The sequence below is a fragment of the Podarcis raffonei genome, chromosome 2, assembly GCF_027172205.1.
Source record: "Podarcis raffonei isolate rPodRaf1 chromosome 2, rPodRaf1.pri, whole genome shotgun sequence".
NCBI lineage: Eukaryota > Metazoa > Chordata > Lepidosauria > Squamata > Lacertidae > Podarcis > Podarcis raffonei.
The window spans coordinates 3537668-3557758 of NC_070603.1; the positions used below are offsets into that span (position 1 = coordinate 3537668).

Consider the following 20091-nt stretch of genomic DNA (forward strand, 5'->3'; position numbering starts at 1 on the left):
CCTGTTGGGGTTAAGAAGTGTGCTTTTCACAACTGTTCAGATATTGATTGATTGATGGTATTTCCATGCCCCTTTTCATTCAAATAAATCTCAAAGCTGTTTACAAACAATAAGGAACAATAACATAAAAAAGAGCATCACAAATACAGCACAAATCATATAAAATAAGGAAAAAAATCATCACTGAAACAGTTGCAATCTATAAAACTATTAACAAAACAGCAACAAAAAGTAAGCTAAACATCACAATTATAGCGAAAGTCATATATATTATTAACAAATCAATGTAGTGTTAAAAATCTATAAAACAATAGCAACAACATTAACAAAATAGCAACTAAAAAAAGCTAATCACTGTTAAGTTCATGCACTCAAACTGAGCTGAGAAAATGCTGGGAGACTGATGTTTTCTGTCTTGGGCCCATTGAGCATCAAAGATGCACATAGCCGGGCTCAATGTTCACATTCAGACTAGACTAGGTTGCAACCAGATCATTACATGTTCTTCATGTAACTGAGAGCAGCTGAGCTTTTCTGGAAAAGCAAACTGTCTCTGTCCTCACAAGTAGTGACTTTAAAGCTTTAGATGGGGAGTTGAAGCTGCCTCTTATAGGTCTGAATGTCACCTAGCTAGCTAATCCCAGGAACAGAGGAAGTTGTGCTTCCCACTGTCACAATCTAGGTAAGAGAATCCCATAGTAGAGTTCTAAAAGGGTTTTAAGAAGTGTCCTGGTAGATCCCACGCTTTGCATGTGGGATCTCAAGGATGGCTCTCAAGGGTGTTTTACCAACCCCACCTGGAGATGCTGGGGATTCAACCTGGGGCCTTCTACATGCATAGTAGATGCTCTACTACCAAGTTATGGCCCATCCCTCCATGAAGTAGGCCCAGAATGTGCTTCTGATAGAGGTGGAGCCCAGAGGTGGAGCCCAGTCGGCTGTGGGCCAGACACAGCTGTTCCGTGCAAGCAATGCAAACCAAGGCAGTAACAGGTAAATTAATACCCTGCAGTGCAGATGTGCCCTGAAAAATCACACCAGAAGTCTTACAATAAAGTTTAGAAATTCCAGGTGTTGACTGTCATTGTTTAGCCCTTCTAAATGCTGCACTTTCATAAACACCGTTTTTCATAGTTGCTTCTCTGTTTTAAGCATGCTCAGCAAGTTAGTGTACTGAGACAAACTATGATGCCTGACGGGTTTTTTGCTGGGGGTGGGTGGGGTGGAGATGTTAAATATTGCTTAGGTGAATTGCTGTAATGTAATTGAGTAACAAATCTTGGTTCTTAAAACCCTTAACAGCTTGTCGCTCCCTGAAACTAACCATGGCATGCTCAGGATGTGTGAGTTGTTGTAATATAACCAATTGGTAATGGGCAAGCTTGAGGAGAACATTTATGGTACTGTAAATAAGCCATATTCAAGAGTGCAGAAATGTGGAAGCTCTGGAAAGTAGTGCTCTGAAAAGGCAGCCTTTCTATATCTAATTAGGCCAAATGGAAGTTCACCTCAGCTCTGCAAGACTGGGTTCTTGTTCAGCTGAAGTGGTACCTGGAGAGCCACTTTCAGTGATTATGTCTCAACAAGGTGAGGTATGAGCAAGCAGTTTGCCTGCTCACACAGCCTCTTTACTTCCCCCCTTCACATGACAGTTTAAACTAGGAGGTCTCTAATTAACCATAGTTTCCAAGTTTTGTCCAAACTGGGAAACCATGGTTACCAGCTTTGGAACATGTTGAGGTATGATTTATCTGAACAAACTTGGCTATCTGTTTAGAGGTCTTGGCAGGTTTAAGTCCTAGTCTGTTAAGTGAAGCTGCAACTTAAGAAAACCCCAGCACCCCTATTCGTTCACAGTTCATGGGATGGGCAAGGCTGTGTCTATACGGAATTACATTTTTTAAAAAAAGTAGAGCAAACTTGTAGTTCTTATGAATGTGAAGCTTTTCGTGGAAGTGTGTAGGTAGTGCCTGCTGAAATCTCAGAAGTCAGCATAACTTAACAAAATCAGAATAAATTATGCAAAATGTATGACAAAGTCATTTATGCAGAACAAGATACATTATGCAAATCTAGGTTGCTAAATATATAGTTCCTTGTCATGGAATTTGAATTGCCAAGATGCACAATTAAGAAGAAGAAGAAGAAGAAGAAGAAGAAGAAGAAGAAGAAGAAGAAGAAGAAGTAGTAGTAGTAGTAGTAGTAGTGTGGAATACGTGCAGGCTTGCTGGAAACTACCTTGCAAAAATGAAAATCCTGATATGCTCCGATAAGAAATAGGGCCCTCTTTTAAAAGATGGGTCAGCTTATTGAATTCACTTGTTATTTACAAATGAAGGAAGCTGTTTAATTTTTAAGGAGTGCCAGAAAACCTATATAGTAGGTCTTCTTTCACTGAGCTCTGCAGAGCTGCAGGATGTGGATTCTTTAAGGGTTGGGCCTCTTAAGGCTGCATAGAGTTGTGGGCTACCTATTATGTGAAATAGTGGGCTTTCTGTGGTGTTCTTGGGAGGTGCAGTGTTTTTAAATAAGGGACGCTTGTTTAAAACCAGGAATGTCTAGCAGCTCTCGGACAAGCACCCTTCTTTGCTTGCAGCGCAGCCTCTATTTTTGGAAGCATTACTTCTTCTCTACAGCATTTCAGGCAATGGAATTGTAAAGCAGTGATAACACTTCTGTGGCTGTCAACAGAAACCTGCCAGTGCCTCTCACCCGAGGGCAGATCTGTTAAAAGAAAGATGTTTATGCCTGGTCTGTTACATTATCCTAGAGTTGCCTGATGCTGGGTGTCTTCCCCATTCTTTTAAAGCATATGAGGCTTTATAGTGTGTACTGCAAGAGTCTGGGCTTGCTCTGACCCCTTGGTCTGAGGCCTCTTGCATTGAGGTCTGTACCTCTCTAAATTAAAATTGGGGTTAGCTGCTGGAGGAAACCAAGGCTGCTTTCATGTCCCCTTCAGGATTTTGTTTTGATTGTTCCTAGATTCATACTGCCAACCACTGCATTAGACATTCATTTCCTTCCCCATATATATATATATATATATATATATATATATATATGCCTCTTAAAACACCCAGAATGCCCCATCCAGATAGGAGCACAGCTTTGCCACCAGTTGAAGCTAACGGAAAGCGCTCTGTTCAACCAAGGCCCCATGAGCCTCAAATGATAGTAATGGATCCAGAAGTACCCAAAGCTGTGTACTGTTCCTGCTTTTTTTAGAGCAAATGTAACCCCATGCAGAGCAGGCCACATCCCATACATTCTGTCTAGGCAACTACCCACTAACAGTGCCTCAGTCTTGTCTGGATTAAGCTTCAGCTTCTTGGCTCTCAACCGGTCCATTACTGACACAAGGCATTGGTCTAGCACATCTGCTGCCACACCTAAAGGAGAAGTGGAACTGTGTGTCAACAGCATATCGCTGACAATGCACTCCAAAACTCCAGATGTCTGAATGTAACGCTAAACTGAGATCCAGTAAAAATGCACCTCAGTTGTGCCAAAGCCCTCCTTATAACTGTGCAGAAGGAAGAGAGGAGCAAAGGGAGCATGCAAGCCCTGCATTATTATAGAACTATAGAGTTGGAAGGGTCCTGCAATGCAAGAATCACAATGTGTACCCTGTCCTCCCAAATCCAATTTGAACCAGGCCCTGCTTAGCTTTGCAAGTGTGCTAGCAGTTTTATTGCTGCACCACTAGAAGGGCTATAGGCAAATGTAGTCACATGGGGTGGTAGCCAATGCACTCATTCCATTTGTGCAAGGATTTATGTTTGTGCAACTCCCCCCCCCCCCCCAGTATCTCCACTAGGGGAACATCCTTTGATCTAGGTTTACAGTGCTCAAAATTGTGATGTCGAGAGAGAAGTTGTTGTCCAAATGGGCTGCCTGAAGAGGTTAGCTACAGCCCAGGCAACAGTTTTATCATGTGGCAGTCTCTTTATTTGATTTATTTATTCGTTTCAGGATTTATGGAATGCATTTGTTGAAAGTGGTGTTATTAAAAAGCAGGATAAAACTATTTTAAATAAATACATTTCTGCTAACAGATTGTCAACATGTTGTACAAACCAGAGGGTTTGTCTGAGGCAGCCTGGTAGCAGAAATAACTACTGCCTTTTGGAGAGGTTGAGGTATTTTAAGCAGCTTAGTTTTACAGTCCCCTTAGCTGTTTGGCTTCAACTTTAACACAGAAGGGTAAAGAGCTATTGTTCCTTCAGCATAGTGGTACAAACGGCTCCAAAGCCTATTTCTGAATCCTGTTTCTTATACATGAATACAGGGTTTAATAAGCTGCATGGTCATAACAACTTGTTTACAGGTTTTATTGGATTTGTCGAGGGGAGGAGGAAAACGATGCTTGGAAGGATATTAATTTCAGATTCTTATGTCTACAGTAAATGTGACAGAATTATGTTAACACAATTGCAGTAGGTGATGTTGGGCTCAGGCCTGATGTTTGTAATTTGTATTTCATCCCTTGTGATTTTAGAAAGAAACTACTGCTCATAGTTTGATCTCTTCCCCTCACATTGACAATCTTTTCCCTCAAAAACCCTTCAGAATTAGAATATGACATCTTTGTTTCTCTCTACTCACCACTGCCAGTACATCCCAGTCTATATTGTTATTGCATTTTATTATAAGTACTGTGAGATACAGGGAGAGAGAGATTGATTGATTTGTCTAGGTCCTAGGCCATCTGCTGATCTTCACTGCTAAGGTAGGGATTTGAACTGGGCTCTTGTATCTCCAAAATGAGGCCTGCAAAGCAGTTGCACCCAATTCAACGTTGATTGTGCTAGCAACTCTACTACTGCTAAGCATCTGTGAGAGATGAACTGTAAAGGAAGCACTTCAGTCAGGGTTATGTGCCAAGTAAGAATTTTATGAGATAAAGTGTTATTTGCATCAGTATGCTTAATTCATGCTGATTACAAGGCTTTTGGCATTAGCAGTCTAGGATTTATGAGCAGGGATGAGTAATTTGTGTATTCTTTGCTGCTGCTTTTCAGTAAAGTTCAAAACATCATTGAGAGGAAAATTAAAGCAAGGAGCAGGGAGGAGCGCATAGCCTGCTCTGGAAATGTGTGCTCATATGGACATTAGCGAAAAGGAGGGCCGGCACTATGCATTTTTCAAAATGCCTCTTCCCCCTGCAGAGGGGACCCTTTCTTTTGCAGAAAGCAGAAGAGAGATCTCTGATATACTCTTGTGTGACTTGGTTGTAGAAACGTGAACAGCTTTGTAGTGGAAGAATGCGGAATGCACCTAAAGATGGTATGAATGATGGAGAGGCAAAGTATTCACCACAATAACTGTAGCAGGAGGCCTGCGTGAACAATGCCCTCAGACATATTAACATGTCCATAAATGAAGGCCAAGAAAATTACTGCTGCAAATTATGCAAGCTTGAACCTCTTCCAGCAGGAATATGGGAAGCAAAGGAGGAGTGGCTTCTCTCAACCACTTACCAGCTCTTCTCAACCAGTGTTCTAACAACAGCTGTCATTTAGAGAAGGGTGTGTGTGTGTGTGTGTGTGTGTGTGTGTGTGTGTGTGTGTGTTAAGCAAAGGAATTTGTGCTGAGCCAAATCAGCGGTATTCCTTGGTGTGTGTCTTTCCAGCAAGGGTTAGACTCCTGGACCCTGTCAGCATTTTCTGGATACTCTCCCTGCCCAACAAGGGAAAGGACATTGACTCTCCTCCCCCGCCCCTCTCCTCCTCCTCCTCCTCCTCCTTCTTTTTTTACCCCCTTGATTGAGGTGACCTGACCCTTCCTAAGCTATAGACAAAGCCTGGCACCATGAGTGTATCTACCACAGTTGTTCTGCTCCTCTCTAGAAAATGCAGTGTTTGTTCATAGAATAATAAAATCATAGAATTGTAGAACTGTAGAGTTGGAAGGTACCCCAAGGGTCAACAAGTCCAACCCTCTGCAATGCAGCAATCTTGACTAAACCTTCTGTGACAAATAACCATCTAATCTCCACTTAAAAACCTCCACTGAAGGAGAGCCCACCACCTCCTGAAGGGACACATGGATTGCCAGTAGTACATGTGAAAAAGATCTAAGGTCTTCATAGACCACAAGCTTAACATGTGTCAACAGTCTGATACAGCAGCTAAAAAAAGCTAATGCTGTTCTAGGCTGCATCATCAGAAGTATAGTGTCCTGATCAAAGGAAGTAATAGTCCTGCTCTATTCTTCCATAGTCAGACCACACCTGGAGCACTATGTCCAGTTCTGGGCACCACAATTTAAGGATATTGACAAGCTGGAACGTGTACCGAAGAGGACCACCAAGATGCTCAAGGGTGTGGAAACCAAGCTTTTATGAGGAACAGTTGAGGGAGTTGGGTATGTTTAGCCTGGATAAGAGGAGATTGAGAGGAGATATGATAGCCATCTTCAAATATCTGTCACATGGAAGATGGAACAAGCTTGTTTTCTCTTTCTCTGGAGAGTAGGAGTCAAACCAATGGCTTAAAGTTACAAGAAAGGAGATTCCAACTAAACATCATGATGAACTTTCTGACAGTAAGAGCTGTTCAACACTGGAATGGACTCCCTCAGTAGATTGTGGACTATAGATTTTGTAGTGTTTTGTAGCAAGGATGCCTCCCTTGGAGGTTTGTAAGCAGAGGTTAGATGGTCATCTGTCATGAATGCTCTAGTTGAGATTCCTGTGTTGCAGCCAGTTGGACTAGATAACCCTCAGGGTACCTTCCAACTCTACAATTCTATGATTCAGTCTGCCTTCTATGCTCAATGTCATGGATCTCTTCACAAATGTACACATCCTTTACGTACAGTACTAGTCCTCCTCCCTTCTTGTTTGGTCTGTTCCTTTTGAATAGGGTATACTTCTCACTTTCTACATTTCAGTCATGAGTCTCATCCCACCAAGATTTAAGTAACAACAATTAGGTACCATGAACTGGTTGGTAGTTCATGAGGCATGAAGCAGGAGGAGCAAAGGCAGACATGCCAGCACAGTCTCAGATTGCTTGGGAAAGACTCAGAGAGGAGGAGACTTAGGCAGCTGTGGGAAGGTAGGGACCTTCAGTCTCTGCAACTACCTGATTGGGCAAGACCTACTGAAGAAGAGTTGCTGTGCTCATTAGGCCTGGTACTCTTGTGCAGCTCCTGTTTTTCTAAGGATGAGTTAATTACTCTGTGTAATTTACTGCTGGCTTGCTCCTGACATTAGGTCATATTTGCCATCCCGTATTAAGAGCTCAAATTTGTATTGCTTTTTCCCATATTCTGTGCATTAGTATAGAGACAATGGAAACCACAAGTTATTCCCTTCAGCTGCTTTCTTCTTCTAGTTTCCTTCCCTTTAGCAGGAAGTGCCACATCAGTTTCCTATGCATCAATGAAACTATTATGCCCAGTACCAGATGTTCTCCTGCTGTTTATAATATTGTCTCTCTCCTCCTCAGGATTTAGTTTAAAGTTCTGCTTATCAGGTTTATGAGACTTTTAGCAAACACATTATTGTCAGTTGCTGTGTGGTGCAACCCATCTCTTGACAGAAGTCCTTCCTCAAGGAAGTGGAGACAATGGTCCAAGAAACCAAACCTTTTCTGATGACACTACCTGTGTAATTTACTTCTGTTATTTCCATCTCTCTTCCTGTGCCATGACCTTCATCAGAAAGGAGTAATGAAAAAGCCCAAGGTTCTCCAGCTTCCTACCCTGAGTCTCATAGTCCCTTGCTAGGTTCTCAGTAACATGGGCCAAGCCAAGCATTTTGGGGGGGGGGTAGGTGTGGTGGCATCCCCTCACATTTTCATGTGCTGTAGAATATATACAGTTGTCCTTGCTAATAGGCAAATAGTTTGGTTAGATGCCTAGACGTATGAAAGAGAAACTAGCTAAAGCTCCATTCTCTGACCAAAGAGAGCCCTAACGCCAGTCAAATTGGCATAATCCTGCCTTTCTTCTATCAGTTCTCCAGTTTCCTAGGTTGCCACAGTTCCTGCTTCTCCTTTATTCCTCCACTCATGGCAGTGTTCAGGCAAAGTCAGCTGCATCTTTTTTTGTTTGTTTGTCTAAGTGTCAGTTCTGGGAAGCTAAACTGGAACAGAACAGTGTAGTTTTCAACCTCCTTTATCCCAGGAAACCGCTTCCTCTTACTGCACATAAACATGCTGTTGTTTTCCAGATGGATTCATTGTCACAGTGAATGCGGTCACCTCATTTCTGAAGGGCAGCCATATTGGCAAAGGCCTACCTTTGCACTCATTCCTATGACCCGAGCGTGAGGCTGGAGGCTGCCAGAGATTGTGAAATGACGTCCCTCTTGTTTGGTGTTGAATAAAGCTTTTGGGCTGAGGGAAAGGGAAAGATATGGGATGTTCCAAGGGGTCAGCCACAGTTTATTCATCAGTAGAAAGTTTGAGGAATTTTGGGATCTCAAAGCAGCAGTTTTTGTGGATTTAGATTGTAAGGAGCGTGGTGTGGAATTTCCTCAGAATCCCTAGGGATCTTCTTGTGACAGGAGTTTCAGTGCCTGGGCTTGTGTTTTCTGAGGGCTTGTTATTCCATGTCTCCCAGCTTTGCTTTTTCATTCCAGGGAGTGGGTAGGGGGGAACCCATCCTTTTTTCTCATCATTTGTACAATGTAAATCTTAAGTACATTACAAATTGGCCCATGCTTGGTGCTGAGTTTGAACTAGAAGTAAAATCTTTTAAAAAATCAAGTAAGTCTCCCCCCCCTACTCTTGCTAGGCCTTGCCACAGGTGGGCTCTGCTGCTTTTCTTGAACTCTGTTTAGTCACACATACAGGTGTGGTCATGCAGAACCTCATTTGGGGAACCTCTCAAGCTATATTAGAGTGGGCACCCCACCTCCATTCCCCATATGCACACAGAAAGGTCATGGCCCTCACCTTTTGACCTCTCCTTTTCATTTCTAAGGTAGGTCTGGGGAACCTGTGGCACACCAGAGGTGTTATTGCACTCCAACTTCCATCAGTCCTAGCCAGCATGACCAGTAGTAAGGAATGGTGGAAGTTGTAGTCCAAGAACACCTGGAGGGCCACCCCATCTCTGTTCTTAAAGGAACTGTTCTCTGCTGTTAACATCCACTTCCTTTCTGTGTGTGTTCTCTTCTCTCAGTCGCCCCTGGAAAGTGGTTCTCACCAAGCTTTTAAGGCCTAAGACTCGGCTGGCAGGCTTTTTCCATGGATGCCTGCCCTATGGCAGCAAGCCCCACAAAATGATAGTTACAAATTAATAGTAAATAAACAGTTCAAAGCTGGAGTTATCTCTTTATTAGTGAAACACGATGTTCACAGACTTGGCTGAGTTTCAGGTCTAATGGGCACAGCAGCTCATGCTCTGCAGGTCTTACTCGGTGAACCCAGTTGCCGAGACTAAAAGTCGCTGCCTTCCCACAGTCGATGATATCACCTCTTCTCCAGGGCTTCTTCCTGCCTGTTTCAGCCCTCTCCTGGTTCTGGGAGATGGAGGGAGGGGAGCTTGTCACAGCTGGAGAGGGAGGCACCTATGACTCTTCAGCAGCCTGACTCCTTTCTGCCTCTTGGCCTCCCTCCTCTTCAGCTTCTGCCTCATGATTCTGGATTTCTCTCTGCCACAGATTCTCCTTCAGCTTCCGACACCACCGTTTCTCAGTTTCCCCCCTCTTCTCCCTGTGACCACTCATCATTGTCCCACCACCACTCCCCAGGCTCTGAGCCTTCTTCCCTTGGTGGTTCCCCAACTAGTTCCTCCCGCCATCCAGCCAGTCCATTACTCTGTGTGTGAGAGACAGACAGACAGACAGACAGACAGACAGACAGAGAATCTCACGGAGTGGATAGTTGCTATCCCTGTTAAGCTTTTAATAGGCAGCCATGGAATGATTGAGCCTTATGGTTAAGGTCAGTCTTGTGGGAGAAGGCTCTTTGGGTGGCTGAGGAAGTCCAGCATCAGATCTTGAGAAAGCACTGAAATTAAAGTCACATCCATCTTTGAATCTACTGATTGCTGAGTCTCTGGCCCCACGAGCCATCATTTGGAGAAGGGGCTTCTTATATGGAGACCCATGCTATACTTGTAGATCCCTAGTCGGGGGTGGGGGGGACATGACCACCACTCACTCTCCAGGCTGCTAGCCCAGTTGGCCTTCCCTACAGTGGGATTGCTGTTTCCTCAGCGTTGAAGGTGAAAAAAGACTTGGGTTGAAATACCCAGCATTTTCAGATTCTCCAAGCCTGAAAAGAAAGAGAAAAAGAAAGAAAAGTAATAGGTTAGGAAAAGGCCACACTGGTACTAGAAGGTGCTCTACCTCAGTTAGTTTTGAAGGACTTTGTCTCCATGGGTTTGCTACAAATGACCAGAGGGGCTCAGCCACAGCTGCTGACACGTGTGTTGGAGGAGCTCCTTTTGGCCTTACCTTTGGCCATTTACTTGGCTAGTTGTGCTTTATTTTACCATGCTCTGTATTGTCTGTTGTGGTCTGTTTGGCATTGTCATGTCATTAGTATCATTCAATAAACAGTTTTAAGTGCTGCTGCAACTGTGGATGGGGTAGTACTCAGACTCCAGGGACAGCCAGTTTGTCTCATGGTCCATGGTGTTCTCCAGGATATGTCCAGAGGCCAAGAACAGATTTTATTGCACAAACTAGCCTTCACAGGAAAATCAGGTTCTGTTACATGGGTAGCCAACATGGTGGCCTTCAGCTGTTTAGAACTACGATTCCCATCAGCCCCAGACAGCATGGCCAGTGGTCAGGAGTAATGGGAATTATAAGCGGCAACATCTGGAAGGCACTATGTTGGCTTCTGTGATAACACAAGGGCTTCACAATAATGTGACACATATGCTCAGCACATCTTTAAAACAACAACAACAGCGAGAGAAATGCAACAGCCGAGAGAGATATTGTGCAGAATATCTCCAACTCCCTTACGATTTTTGAAAACACTTCTCTTTCTCCTTACAAGTTCAAGCTATCAGCAAGCATTTTACCATACTTAGATTAGAATTTGGCAGGGTTGCCTGGGCCCAGATAGAGTTGCCCCAGGAACTAGATTGGGGTTTTATTCAAAAGTAATTTGAAATATGGCATCTGGACAGCTGTTCAGAGGAAAAGGAAAAATCCCCCTGGGCTACTGCAGGGGCTGAAGCCGCTTTGGGTTCTGACAAGGGCCCAAAACATTCCACACAGCAAGGACTGCCAGTTACTAGGCAGAATTATATTTTTTCAGGAGATGGAAAGCATATATTCCCTACTACTGAGTGAGTAGAAGCATAAATATCCATAACTACTCATAATAATTATAGTACATGGACTGATGTGTCATATTTACAATGCTTGACCTCAAGTCAGGTATTTTCCCTCATAGTTTAGTCTTTTACACAGAAAAATTGACACAGGGTGTTTGATAATACGGTAATCGATTAATCCTTAAGAGAATTTAAGCGTAGACTTTTGCATTAAATTTCTGTTTCATTGTAAAACTGGGTTGTTATTTTTTAAGAGACAATGGTGTTGTTTTTAAGTCCAATTTAAATGTGAAAATAAATCAATTTTTCATCTTTAAATACTTTAAAATAATTGGCATTTATCCTCCTTGCTCACCACTGTAGCTTCTGACATTATCATCTAATTGACCAATCCAACATATCTATATAATCACTATGGATGTAAGTTCTGGTGCCATACCATGCAGAATAACAGGAGTTAAAAAACCAAGCAAAGCAACTTAAACACAAAGTGAGCACCACTCTCCGTAGCACCACTCCCTGGTATTAATGACTCTTTGAGGAGCAGAATCCTTCCCACCCTCCACAAAGCATCCTCAGAATGTAAAAACAGAGGTATAAATGACAACCTGATGAGTCATTCAAAGACCAAAGATCAAAGCCAGCAACATGTCTGCACGCTTATGACTCCTTGCAAAGGAGAGTTGCTTTTATTAATAGAAAGTCACATCATAGAGTGCTTGATATGTACAATGTGCAAATCTGGGCAAGTTCTTTACAAGCACACAGTAGAGTTATCAGGAACATATCATTGTCTTAATACAAAACTGATCCATGCTTTCCTGTATAAGAAGATCGCAAGACTAACCTTTGTCTTTGTGATAAGGAGATGGAGGGAGAGAAAGGGAATATTGGCAGACTTCAGGGTTCTGCGGAAGAAACCATGAGGATGCAATTATGAAGGGTAAAAGGAGCTTGGTTTATACTAACAGTTAAGGCATATAGCCTACCTTTGCTATCCATGTTGTCCTACACCCTATAGTTGTGCACCTCTTATTCCTGCCCAAGTGCAGAACCTGACATTTGTCCCTATTAAAATTCATATTGTTAGTTTGGGCCCAGTTTTCCAATCCATTAAGATTTTGCCTGAAGCTGCGACTGTGCCTTGCAGCCTCTTGCTCTTATGTAACCAATCAGAACCAAGAGGAGGGGTTTATACCTTGGAAAACCAGGAATTGGGTGGAGCAGAATGCCTGCCAGTCTTTGTACACTCCAGAGCGGACCAGTTAGTGGGCATGAGTAACTTAGGCCCACTGACTTTAACAGGTCCACTCTGAGCAGAGCTTAGATATGACCAAAGAGCCTCAGAGTACCTTAAAACAATTTATTATGGCAGCAGCTTTGGCTGGATTACTATTCGCTTCACTGGCAGTCTTATTTGTACACACCTGCCAATTCAGGGAAAATGTTGGGTGACAGAGGCTGGGAACCATGGGAGAAAAGGCCACTGTAAACAACCTCTGCCCACAAAGAGCATCCAATTGAAGGCAGACTGGGGAAACTAATGGATGGGGAAGAGAGGAAATGATGCACTGCTGCAAAGAGGGGGTGGGGTGAGCATTTTGTGCCCTCCTGTCCCTCCGCTGCCACTCACCAGACATCTGACCCAGCCATGAAGTCGCCCTGCTGCAGCCCTCCCTCCCTCATGTCTCCCATCCACAGGCTAGTGACCATGCTGGGTGCTTGGGCTGGGGGAACAGGGAGGCCCCCCCATCCCCACTCAGCCGCCCCACCGCCTCCTCTTCCTCCTCCTCCTAGTGATCCCCTCAGGTCACAGCCTAGCTTCCCCTCCCCTGCCCCCTCTCTCCCTAGTTGTTTCCTCCAGTGCCACGGGCGTCCCTGTTGCCTCCTACTAGAGAGGTCAGAGTGAGGAGGAACAAGGGGCTCCTCGGGGCCTGTGAGGAGGCCTCAGCATCATCCACAGTGGCCTCTGCTCATGGGGAGGAGCAATGGCTCGGCTGTGTCAGGGTTGGGTGGGTGTGGGAAGAGGAGGAGGGTCATTGGTTTGGGAGTTTGTTCGTGTTGGTGCTTAGCTTCAGGAGTTGTTTTTTGAGGGCTCCAAATTTGAGAATATGTGGCAATGAGATGATGGTAGTAAGCAGTGCCTTTTTTCTAGAAAAATAGTTGCTGGTACTGTGTACCGGCACGTACTGCCAGGAAAAAAACCACTGCCCACCCAGAAGCATGCAAAGCCGTCAATGAATTACCTTGGCAACTGCAACCGGCTGCACTTTGGGATCCTCCTCTTGGAGCGGCAACATGGTGGATGCCCAAGGGATGCTGCTTATTGGTATGCAACAAAAATGCATAACTATTCCATGCAAAGGGAGGGGATCAGAATGTGTCCTGGCAATAGCCTGGTTGGTGCCCTGATGTCCATAGGCAATGTCTGCAAAAAGTTGTCTGAACTCTGTATGCTTAGCAAAGAAACTTTCCTTAAGGCTGTTTGCTCAGAGCTTATTAAAAAAAACAAAACTCTGCCAATGTCAGTGAGGATAAGGCAGAGTAATTCTCCTCAATGCCCTGGGTTTAATCAGTGTTGTTTATGAAGTGTAATTCCATTAGCGTCAAATGAATGGTGGGTTGGGTCCTCCATTGTGCTGGCTGGATTCCAAAATGCTGCAGATGGGTGCAGTTCAGTTGGTTAGAGTGTGGTGCTGATAACGCCAAGGTTGCGGGTTCGATCCCCATATGGGACAACTGCATATTCCTGCATTGCTGGGAGTTGGACTAGATGACCCTCAGGGTCCCTTCCAACTCTACAATTCAGCTCCACATGAATGGGGCCAAAGGGGATTTGCTGTGCTTTAGGATGTATGAAATGCTAGACTTGGAGCAGGCCCATTGCAGTTAATGAATGTGATTAACTTAGGTTCATTAATTTCAACAAGGGTACTCTGAGTAGGTCTAGTGGTGGATACAACCTTTGTTTATTTTGTGCATTGGAGTTTTTTGTTTTTAAAACACGCAGTAGCACTAAAATTGATTTGGGGGCAGAGCTTACAAAGTCCCCATTTTATCCTTACAATTAAATCAAATGGGCTAAAGTTACCTGAAAGTAAATTTAAGATGAGCATTAGGAGAAACATACGGATCATGGTAAGAGCAGTTTGGCAATGGAGCCTTCAAGCATCCTTGGGGATGGTGTAACTCTGGAGGATTAGAGACCACACCTCCTGCCCTCTCTCCTACTTTCTTATTTTATGCTTAAAAAAAGCATGTGATGTCCATGAATCATTTTGTCTTCCTCAATTTTTCTGCTGTGGTTGTGACTTCTAGAACTTCAACACGCCCACCTACCCCTTTTTAAAACTGAAAGTTGAGATCATAACAGTTTTACAACATTATTTTTTTAAAAAGGAGGATAGGTTTATGAGACAACTTGAAAACCTTGCATCTTATGTCACATTGCTTTGGCAATGTGTCTTCAATTACTATGACATCACAACTGAACATTATTTTCTTTATGGAATCTCTGTCTATGCATGCACAGGTGCCAGTTATGTAATGGCTATTGGAAATTTAATCTAAAAGTAAATAATTTGTTTGGCATTTGTAGAAACAAGACGTTTGAAAGGAATTCAGCAGTCTTTTTCCTGCTAGTGGCCCAACAAGGACCAGCAGGGGTTGGCCACAGTGAGAACAGGATGTTGGGCTAGATGGGCCATTGGCCTGATCCAGTACACTCTCGTTACATTCTTATGTTCTTGAAAAAAAAATACTTATGTAATTAATTAGTTGCTTTCCATAATAAGTCTCAAAGCTGCTTTCAAAAATAAAATATCAGAGTACAGTTTAGGTAAAGGTAAAGGACCCCTGGATTGTTAAGTCCAGTTGAATTCAACTATGAGGTGTGGTGCTCATCTCGCTTCAGGCCAAGGGAGCTGGCGTTTGTCCACAGACAGCTTTCTGGGTCATGTGACCAGCATGACTAAACCATTTCTGGTGCAACACTGTGACGGAAGCCAGAGTGCACGGAAACATTGTTTACCTTCCCGCTGAAGTGGTATCTATTTATTTACTTGCACTGGTGTGCTTTTGAACTGCTAGGTTGGCAGAAGCTGGGACAGAGCAATGGGACAGTTAAGTCCAGTCGAATTTGACTATGGGCACAATATAACAATTGTACACAGTACAGTACAAAAAATCCAACACACAAAATATTTCAAACCAGATCAAGCAGTAAAGGTGACCAGACAATACCCTCTCTTCCCAGCTGAAGATAAACTTGACCACCAAAGAATTACCCAAGAAACGTATCATCAACTGTTGCAGATATGAATAGTCTAATGTATGTAATCTAGTAAACTCTATCCACCATCTTTATATTCAAGGCCACAATATGGTACATCTAGAGATTGTATGTAACGTGAAGGAGATTATGCGTTGAAATATTTTAGTTGATATTTTAGAATGTAAAATGCTATTTTATTTATTGATTGGTTTTACCTTGTGGGCTTATAGCCGAATAAAGTATTATCTATCTATCTATCTATCTAATGTCTGGAAGAAGAGAAATGCCTTTGCCTGGCACTGAAAATATGTCAATGTTGGCATTGGGCACGTCTCCCTGGGGAGAGCATTCCATAAATTGGGAGCCATTACTGGGGGAAAAACTGTTCTTTTGTCTCTAGCCTCTGGTCTGCTGCACTGAGAAGGGTTTATGATGATGTTATCAGGGTGCAGGCAGGCTCATAAGGGAAATGTCATTCTGTAAGGTATTGGGGTACCAGGCTATGTAAAGCTTTATAGGATAAAACCAGTGCTTTGAATTGGGCCCAGAAGTGAATTGGCTTAACATAACACTCAATATATGAAATAAAATACAAAGTAAAACAGTAGTACATCATGTTCAGTAGTGCAACTAAACATGGACAGATCACACTGGAGGTGCTATTTCCATGTTTCCTGGCATCAGATTTTCAGGAATAGCCTAGCTATCCTGCTGTATTCTGGGGCAATCTTGGCTTGTAACTACTGGAGGAATAAATAGTATTCACACTGCTGGAGAAACTTCCTCTTGATTGAATCTTGAAACTTGAATTGTCATGGTTTATTGGAGAAATGAAGGGAAGTCTCCATTATGGAGGGCTCATCATTGGCCTCAGTTTATTTTCTCTTTGTATCGGGGAAAATCCGGGGCAGATGGAAATTTTATTAGCATTTATTGCAGGCATTAATAATAGTTAAACTGTGAAAGCCAGGCGTATCGGGAAACCTTGATGGAAGTGCTGTCTCCTTCCAAGTATCCCCTGGCTGGTGTTCTTTGTGACCTTGGTGTTTAAGAGATGAATCTCATTTTGGGAACACCATGAAACCACTCCAGGGTTCAGTGGGATACCATATTAAGGGTTATTCAGAACCTTTATGTTCTTTTATGTGCTCTTTTTTGTTTAAAAAAAGTCACTGACGGTTTTGATGTCCAGGAGGCTGGAATTATGGAAATTACATGAATCTGCAAGAAAATATGTAGCCATCTGATTCCTCAATATGTGTGGGTAGTTGCAACACTGGATAGAGTGGCTTGCAATGGCATAGTATTGAAGTTCCCCCTGGGAGACACAGAGAGCAAATCTATCATCCATTTCTGAGTGTCAGCTGCTTTGCTGACATGGGCTAAAAGAGTAACAAAAGCAGGTGGAAGAGTAAAATAAGAGAGAAAACCCAAAGACTCAGTTCATGTGACATTTTCACCTATGCACAAGCAGCCTTTGTGTTTGCCTGGCAAAATATATAAGCTAACATTGGTTGTTCTTAGCAGCCATCATACTGCCAGCATGATTATTCAACATAAAATTCTGATAAATGATACAAAGAATCAAAATAGGCCTCACCAGAATGCTTACAAACTAATGGATTTGACAAAAATGGGAACAAAGGATAACATAGGGAAGAGGAAACCAAAGATGCAAATGAAGCGGCCAAGTATGATGGCTTTTTGAGTGGCTGCTGATAGATATATTGTGGGTGGAAGGAACCCAGTTGGTCCTAGCCACACTGATCCAAAGGACCCTAGCAGACTCATCCTTCTTTTAAGCATAGAATTGTAGAGTTGGAAGGAATCCCGAGGGTCATCTAGTCCAACCCCCTGCAATGCAGGAATCTCAAACTGGATCATACACGACAGGTGGCCATCCAACTTCTGCTTTAAAATCTCCAAGAAAGGAGAGTCCACCACCTCTCGTGGGAGACTACCACAGCTTCCAGATAGACTAGCCGCTGATGAACCTCGGGAAGTAGGAGCCAAATGGCATTTGCCAGCGCAAAGCTGATGAAGTTGGATCTCCCTGTCTCTCCTTTTCCTTTTAGGCAGTTGCCAGATGAAAAAGGCCACTGGTGGAGGCTACATCCACTCTTGCCTGGTTGTACAGGTTGCATTATTAATTACAACTGCAGATCTTGAGTTCATTCAGGGCTGCTCGCATATAGAAGAAACTGTCATGTGCAAACTTGCCCTAAGGCTCTTTTCATAATGAATTCCATTTTGAAATCACTGCAAACCAATTCATTGTAAATAAATGCATGGGGCTCTTCTTGTAACCAGCTTTGAAATGCTGAACTCTGAAGTGGCAGCGGTGGCACCCAGGATGGAAAGAAAGGGGGAGCGGGTGGGTGGGAGGGAGAGAGAGGATAGAGACAAAGAACCATTTGTAGGTCGAAGTGCACTCTAGTAGCACATAATTATTGTCCGTTTTGGCCACAAAAGCTACAGTGCTGACCCCTTTGTGCAATAATTGGAGCCACAGAAGCTTATCTTATTGCTGCCTTGTTTGAGTAGCTAGCATTCCCAGCGAAAGGGTACTTTTCATCCCCCCTCCCCCCTCATTTTGCAACCTTGTGGGTAGAATCACATTTGTGTTGGTGTGCCTGGGAACTGCTGAGTTGTTCCATCCCATCCCAGATAATAATAAAAAGGTCGTTCCTGCCAGTTGCCTAGTCAGTTGTGAAATTCCAGCCCTAATTCCAGACCTGCCATAGTCACAAGAGCTTTGAGTTGGCCTCAAACCTGCTTTCAAATATTCCCATCTTTAGTCCCTCCCATATTGGTGGTTCTTAGCAACTTTCTACAATGCTTCTGAAGTGCATTAGCATGATGCCTCGCTGTAGCAGTGGCCCAGATCAAGTTGTGTCGCCTGCATAATGTTTGATGTTGTAGCTGTTCTATATTCAAAACTTATATAGTCTGACACAGTGGCTTACACAACTGAGCAAGCAAACCAGCTTTTTAAATTGTGAAGGAGAAGACTGGCATTCAAGGAGGGACCACAATTCGTTGCTGGAGTGCATACTTTGCATGCAGAAGGTCCCAGGTTCAATCCCTGGCATCTCCATTTCGAAAAAGGATCAGATAGTGGCATATGAAAGCTTGAAAGTGCAGAGAGCTGCTGCCAGTCAAAGTAGACAATGCTGGTGTAAGGCATTTTCCTAAGTTCATAACAGATCGTTACAGTTTAGGAGCTGTTGTCTGCACTTGTAAAAATGGAAATGTTTTTCTGTGCTCTTTAGGAAAACAATCCTTGTGTTAAATTTGCTACAAAGATAATGTTTGTGTATGGGTCTTCAACAACTTTGCCAAAACTAAAATAACAAGCAAATTTTATCCCTCCACAGCTAAGCTGTACAGTTTAAAAAGAATTGTCATTCTTATAGTTCAGTCATGTGGTTTGGTTGCAGCATCACATAATCCCTTGGATGAGGCATAGCAGCTAGTTACTGCTAGATTTGCAGCAATGCTGTACAGTCATACCTCAGGTTACAGATGCTTCAGGTTGCGCACCGCACCACACCTGGAAGTACTGGAATGGGTTACTTCCGGGTTTTGGCGCATGCGCAGAAGCGCACATTGCAACCCACGCGTGCGCAGACGCCTCCTGCACAGATCACATTCGCAACCCAAGCGTCTATTGTACTGCTGCAAATCTTGAAAGTGGAAGTGTTATAGAGTGAAATGTTTGAATGAATGAACAAGTAAATAAATAAAAAAGCTGCCTGCACACATCTTTTGAAATTATTGGGAGTCAGGTACCCCAGAGAGACTTTGACTGTAAATGAGAAATTCGGTAAAATATTAACATCTGGTTTTGATTGGGAAAAATCTGGAGTGATGGGAAATAGTGGGAGTAACAGTATTCCCTTGTGTTATGTTGAGTACTGAAGCCAATGCCACCTATCTGTGACAGCCCCAGTGGACTGATGATTTGACTTGGATAATTATGGTGCCTGCCAGTTACTTGTGAGCCTGTTTCAGGACTTGCCCAAGACTTGTTGCCACATTCGCCTCTCCTGGTATGCCCTGTTGAGGACCTTGAGGTCCACAAATGACAGGTCCCGAGCCTTAAGGAGATTAGATTGGTTTCAGCTAGGGCCAGGGCCTTTTCAGTACTGGCCCCGACTTGGTAGAGTGCTCTGTCACAAGAGACTAGGGCCCTGCGGGACTTGGCATCTTTCCGCAGGGCTTGCAAGACAGAGCTGTTCCGCCTGGCCTTTGGTTTGGACTCAGTCTGACCCTTCTGTTTCCCTTCCCTTATGGTTTTGATCTATGGGCTACTTTTAAAATGAGGCTGCATTTTAACCTGTGTTTTAAATTGCCCCCCCCTTATGTTTTTACTGTAATTTTACTGGTGTTAGCCGCCCTGAGCCTGGCCCTGGCCGGGGAGGGTGGGGTATAAATAAAATTTATTATTATTATTATTATTATTATTATTATTATTATTATTATTATTATTGAAATGAGTGGTGTGCCTCAGAAACTCTTGCAGTGTTGCAGAGGATCCTGGGGTGGTAACTGTGGATGATGTGAAC

The 20091-nt window shown here is 43.4% G+C and overlaps 1 protein-coding gene across 5 annotated transcripts in view; it reads left to right on the forward strand.

Moving 5' to 3' along the window:
* Positions 1-20091, forward strand: part of LRP1 (LDL receptor related protein 1) — a 316344-nt gene that overhangs the window by 103157 nt on the left and 193096 nt on the right. The gene's annotated exons all lie outside the window — the stretch shown is intronic.